At 39.4% G+C, this 6,797-nt stretch overlaps 1 pseudogene; it reads right to left on the bottom strand.

Annotated features, from left to right (window-relative positions):
* Positions 1 to 1,748: 1,748 nt before the first annotated feature.
* LOC142311958 (uncharacterized) overlaps positions 1,749 to 6,797 on the bottom strand; it is a 113,335-nt pseudogene continuing 108,286 nt past the window's right edge.

The following is a 6,797-nucleotide window of genomic DNA, read 5'->3' as shown; positions in this document are numbered from 1 at the left end:
AGAGATGGGGGATTGTTGACAAAAAAGTATCCAACCTGTGTATGTATATATATATATATATATATATATATATACATATATATGTATATTTTTATATATATATATATATATAAAATGCAAATTATATGCAATCTGCCAAATCTAGTATCCAGCAATGTATATGGATAAGTAATAAATATAAGACCTATTAACAAAATATAGCCTTTTAAGACGTAAAATATATTAAATCTTTATTAATAGTTCATTCAAAACATGGTAGGGTTTGAAAAAGGAAATGTATACAAGGGGGCAGCATATATCAACAGGAGGAGATAGGTAATAGGAAATATATAAAACAGGTTAGACAAAGTAAAGCCTGAATGTAAACTGGCATATACAGTAGATCACAAAAGTGAGTACACCCCTCACATTTTTGTAAATATTTTATTACATCTTTTCATGGGACAACACTGAAGATGACACTTTGATACAATGTAAAGTAGTCAGTGTACAGCTTGTATAACAGTATAAATTTGGTGTGCCGACTAAATAACTCAACAGAAAGCCATTACTGTCTAAACTGCTGTCAAGAAAAGTTAGTACACCCCTAAGTGGAAATGAACAAATGACGCCCAATTCGTAACTCAAGTGACTCACTAGTGTTGCAACGTCACAGGTGTGAATGGGGAGCAAGTGTGTTAAATTTGGTGTTATCGCTGTTTGGTGTTATTACTGGAAGTTCAACATGTAACCTCATGGCAAAGAATTCTCTTGAGTATCTGAAAAAATTAATTGTTTCCCTACACAAAGATGGCCAAGGCTATGAAAAGAACATCCTGAAACGGAGCTGCAGCATGGTGACCAAGACCATACAGCTGTTTAACAAGACAGGTTCCACTCAGAACAGGCCTTGCCATGATCAACCAAAGAAGTTGAGTGCACATGCTCAGCGTCATAGCCAGGGGTTGTCTTTTCCATATAGACGTACTGTATGAGTGCTGCCAGCATTGCTGCAGAAGTTAAACGGGTAGGGGGTAAGGTTGTCAGTGCTTAGACCATACGCCGCACAATGTATCAAATCAGTTTACATGGCTGTCATCCCAGAAAGAAGCCTTTTTCTAAGGATGATGCACAAGAAAGCCCAAAACAGTTTGCTGAAGACTTGCAGACTAAGGAAATGCATTACTGGAACCATGTCCTGTGGTCTGATGAGACAAACATAAACTTTTTTGGTTTAGATGGTATCAAGCGTGTGCGGTGGCAACAAGGTGAGGACTACAAAAGACAAATATGTCTTACCTACAGTCAAGCATGGTGGTGAAGTGTCATGGTTTGGGGTAACATGAGTGTTGCCAGCTGTGGGTAGCTACAGTTCACTGAAGAATTATAAATTCCACCAGGACTGTGACATACTGAAGCACAGCATGATCCCCTTCCTTCAGAAAGTGGGTGTAGAGCAATATTCCAACATTAGGCCTTGGTTCCACTACCGTATTGTGTATGGCATCCGATGCGAGAGCTAAGACCCTCATTACATATAACTACAGTAGCACTATACTGAGAGTTTTATAAACAGACAGTTTAATAAGCTATTTCTCTATGTACTAGGGACAGTCCACTAGATTAAGTGCTGTTGAGAGTATGGCAATCTGCTATTAGATATAAAATAGGGCAACTACATATAGCAAAATTCTGTCTATGTGCATCATCTTTACAAGAGGCTTCCTTCTGGAACAACAGCCATACAGACCAATTTGATGCAGTGTCTGGCTTATGGTCTGAGCACTCACAGATGGACCACCAACCCCTGTAACCTCTGCAGCAATGCTGGCAGCACTCATGCGTTATTTGGCAAAGACAACCTCTGGATATGACACTGAGCACGCGCACTCAACTTTTGTCTAAGATGGCGAGGTGTATCGGCGAGTGCAACTTGTCTTGTTAAACCACTATATGGTTTTGGCCACCATGCCTCAGTTTCAGGGAGTTGGCAATTCTTCTTAAAGCCTAGGCCATCTTTATGTAGACATGTATTCAACAATTCTTTTTTTTCAGATCCTCAGAGAATTCTTTGTCATTAAGTGCCATGTTGAAATTCTAGTGAGCAGTATGAGAGAGTGTTTGAGGGATAACACCAAAATTAAACCCACAAGCTCACCACTCACATCTAAAACCTTGTAACACTAATGAACAACATGACACAAAAATGTGAGGGGTGTACTCATTTTTGTGGGATACTTTATATAGGTCTTGTGGAATGACCTGAGGCAAGCAATTCTTGGGAGATATCTTATGCTACAGACAGGTGATATGGGACCATTTTCTTTAATAAGATAAACTGTCTAATATTTTAGACTCATTTGTTTGATATGTCTTTATCCACTTTTAGGACTTGTGTGAAAATGTTATTGTTTTAGGTCAAAACTATACAAAAATATAAAATTCTTAGGGGTTCACAAACTTTCAAGCACCACTGTATATGATTCACATTTAAATCGAAAAAACAGGTGGGTTTCTCCAGCTCAATGTAAATAAGTTACTTCATCATGACTAAGAACGCATAAACTCATTGATGGTCAGTATCCATTCATTACTCTTCTATATATTTTAAATGTTTGGGTCAAACTGGACAAACGCACCACCTTTTTCTAATTGATCACCACCTTGCAATCGATTTTGCCTCAGGCTCTTCAAAATCCTATAAAGCTAGAAACACAGGTGAGCAGGTGATTTCCTTCTTCACCTTTCTACTATTTAGATACCAATAACAAACGGCTATTGGTATTAGTATATATTCTGTAACAATCGCTTACTGCTCTAAATAATTTTTCCTTTTTCTTGTAGACAGATGAATTTACTTGACTAAAACCTATGTGTGTGTGTGTGTGTGTGTGTGTGGGGGGGGGGGGGGTTGTGCACATTGGCAATTAAATTATTTAAAAATAAATAAATAACAAAATGGCCTCTGCCTTATGTGTCTTAATGTCTAACAATGTAAGATTTCTCTTTTAAACATTTCCCTTATTCAGAACATGAAAATGATTTCTCCCTATTCGACTTCTTTGATGTGTAATAAAGATTTAATTTAATGCTAATAAGTTCTCACACTTAGAAGGTAAACACGGCTTCTTTCCTGTGTGAATTCTCTGGTGTTTAGCAAGATTTGATTTCTCTGTAAAACATTTTCCACATTCTGAACATAAAAATGGCTTCTCCCCTGTGTGAATTCTCTGATGTGTAACAAGTTTTGATTTCTCTGTAAAACATTTTCCACATTCTAAACATGAAAATGGCTTGTGCCCTGTGTGACTTCTCTGATGTTTCACAAAATTAGTTTTCCAATTAAAACATTTCCCACATTCTAAACAAGAAAACAACTTCTCCCCTGTGTGAATTCTCTGATGTGTAACAAGATTTGTTTCCCATTTAAAACATTTCCCACATTCTAAACATGAATATGTCTTCTCCCTTGTGTGAATTCTCTGATGTGTAACAAGATTTGTTTTCCGATTAAAACATTTCCCACATTCTGAACATGAAAATGGCTTTTCCCCTGTATGAATTCTCTGATGTGTAATAAGATGGGGTCTCATTATAAAACATTTCCCACAATCTGAACATGAATACGGCTTCTCACCTGTGTGACTTCTCTGATGTGTAACAAGCTTTGCTTTCTCGCTATAATGTTTACCACACTCTGAGCATGCATATGGCTTTTCCCCTGTGTGACTTCTCTGATGTGTAATAAGATGTGATCTCATTAGAAAACATTTCCCACATTCTGAACATGAATATGGCTTCTCTCCTGTGTGACTTCTCTGATGTGTAACAAGATTTGTTTTCAGATTAAAACATTTCCCACATTCTGAACATGAAAATGGCTTCTCCCCTGTGTGACTTCTCTGATGTGCAACAAGTCTTGATTTAAAACTGTAACTTTTCTCACATTCTGAACAGGAAAATGGTTTCTCCACTATGTGAGCCATTTGATATTCAACACCCCTTGTGTGACTTTTCTTTTGAATACTGGTCTTTGATAAAGTAGAAGAAAGGACCCATTGTAAAGGATCAGATGATATTTTTTTTCTGTCAATGGCAGGAGGTAGTTCTAGGACAAAGGCATGTTCTTCACATTTAACTGGAGTGATGCCACAATCATTAGATACAAAATCTGAAAATATCAGATTTCTTTCCGAGCTTCTGATATTGTCATCTGCCAAAAATATAACACATGTTATAATTTTTCAATCAGTGCACTGAAATTATATTAATAGTCTTATTTATTTTATAACATTTTTATACAAAAGTGTAATACAATTCAATTATCAACTGACTAAAGCTGGGTTCACACTAAACGACAGCGACAACGACGTCGCTGTTACGTCACCATTTTCGGTGACGTAACAGCGACCTTGTAAGTCGCTGTTATGATCGCTGCTTAGCTGTCAAACACAGCAGAAGCAGCGATCATAAGGTCGCTGTGCTACATGTTCAGAGAGCAGGGAGCCGCGCTTAGCGCTGGCTCCTTGCTCTCCTGCAGCACACATCGGGTTAATTAACCCGATGTGTGCTGCAGCTACATGTCACAGTTCAGAGAGCAGGGAGCCACGCTTAGCGCTGGCTCCTTGCTCTCCTGCAGCACACATCGGGTTAATTAACCCGATGTGTGCTGCAGCTACATGTCACAGTTCAGAGAGCAGGGAGCCGCGCGCACTGCTTAGCGCTGGCTCCTTGCTCTCCTTGCTACAGTATACATCGGGTTAATTACCCGATGCATACTGCAGCCACATGTCACAGTGCAGGAGCCGGCACTGGCAGCAAGGGCGGCGGAGGCTGGTAACCAGCGTAAACATCGGGTAACCAGGGAAAGGTCTTCCCTTGGTTACCCGATGTTTACGCTGGTTACAGCTTACCGCAGCTGCCAGTGCCGGCTCCTGATCGCTTCATTTCGTCGCTCTCTCGCTGTCACACACAGCGATGTGTGTGTCACAGCGGGAGAGTGACGACCAAAAAATGAAGCTGGACATTCAGCAACGACCGGCGACCTCACAGCAGGGGCCAGGTCGTTGCTGGATGTCACACACAGCGACAGCGACGGGACGTTGCTGCAACGTCACAGAAAATGGTGACGTAGCAGCGACGTCGTTGTCGTTGTCGCTGTGTGTGACACCAGCTTAAGACAGTAGACCACAAAGCAAGCACTAATAATTAAGATATTTGGCCACAAGGTTGTTCAATTTTTCACTTCTCTGTTAAAGAAGTCTTCTCCATGGTTTTATGCTTGAAGGTCATTTGTTAATGAGATCAACTTTCCTAAGCTGCCTATATAAGCATGCAAGTCATAGAAAGTTAAATAAAATGATACCTTGATATCTGCGGTCCAATGTCTTATTTCAGAGAATTTCAAATTTGTCTTAATATGAAAATGAACGGTTAAAATCTAAGGGCCGGACATATACCTCCCTTAGAATCTGCTTCCAGAGCTTATTTTAAATGAAAGAGGTCTCTGCAGTGAGCTCATGAGAGCAGACTATCAGTCATTACATGTCTCACACTGGTAATGCCCCCTTGTATTTACAATAAGCTATGAAGGCAGATTCTCAGGAAGATCTATGTCCAGCCCATTTTAACAGCTCATTTATAAATTAAGAAAAATGTGGATTTCTCTGGAGTAAGACATTGAATCACAGATATCAAAGTATCAGTTTATTCAACTTTCTATGACCTACATGTCCATATAGATGGCTTAGGAAGGTTAATCCTAATGGCAGATTCCCTCTCACAATGTTTATCACCAACTGTTTCCAATTATATGTTTAGTGGCGGTTTATAAAAGGTGGTGTTTATCTCATACCCACACAGACAGCTACATGCACTCTAGAACAGAGCAGAACAGAGGAGAGGAGAAGTATTCACAAATAATCTATGGCTTTGGAGCAAGCGTAGGGTTTTGTACACTTTTTCAATGGAATAAAGAAGAGGATACAATACAGGAAAATCAAGTTCTTTAAACTCTTTTATACGTGATGGAAGCAATGGAAACAATGGCTTCCCTTACAAATATAGGAGCACTGGGTAATCAGAAAAATAATTTGCAGAAGAGTCTGATGCAAGCCAGTTGATGGTTGCCAGCCCCTGGTTGTTTCATAGACCTCCTACATAAGTTAAATGCTGTAGCACCTAATACCAACATATGTGACTAAGTTTCTATAGATAATAAAGTTGACAATATGTTTTTTGCACTAAGCTTTCTTTCTCATACTTTCAGAAACCTTCATAGTATAAACTGTGAAAATAGAATTAGACTTATCGGTAATTCAATTTCTAGGAACCCTCCACAACAGCACCACAGGATGTTGCCTCTCCTTTCCTAATAAGGACAGGAAACAAAAAAAGAGGACAAATAGCCCCTCACCACCGTCTATCTCCAGTGTTTTCTGAAAGGACCACAACAGAATGAATGCTTCACATATTTATTTACAGAAAGTAACACATGAAATATATACATCAAGAAGGGAGGGAACTACCTGTGCTGTTGTGGAGGGTTCTTAGAAACCGAATTACTGATAAATCTAACTCTATTTTCTCTAGTCACCCTCCAGTGCAGGACCACAGGAGGAAGACCAAAGAAATCATATCAGGGAGGGACTACAGCCTGAAGATCTTTTCTGAACGTTGGTGGAGCCTTTTAGATGGAACGCTGACTGGGAGAGGAGATGCTGCTCTGCCCACAAGAAGATTACCATCTATAACAGCTGTTTCATCTGTACCAGGCCAGTCTAGGTTCCTGTACCCTAAGAAAAAGACTGATGGCACTT

This window comes from Anomaloglossus baeobatrachus, chromosome 5, assembly GCF_048569485.1.
Source record: "Anomaloglossus baeobatrachus isolate aAnoBae1 chromosome 5, aAnoBae1.hap1, whole genome shotgun sequence".
In the NCBI taxonomy this organism is placed as follows: Eukaryota; Metazoa; Chordata; class Amphibia; order Anura; family Aromobatidae; genus Anomaloglossus; species Anomaloglossus baeobatrachus.
This window is presented reverse-complemented; position numbering and strand designations above follow the sequence as displayed.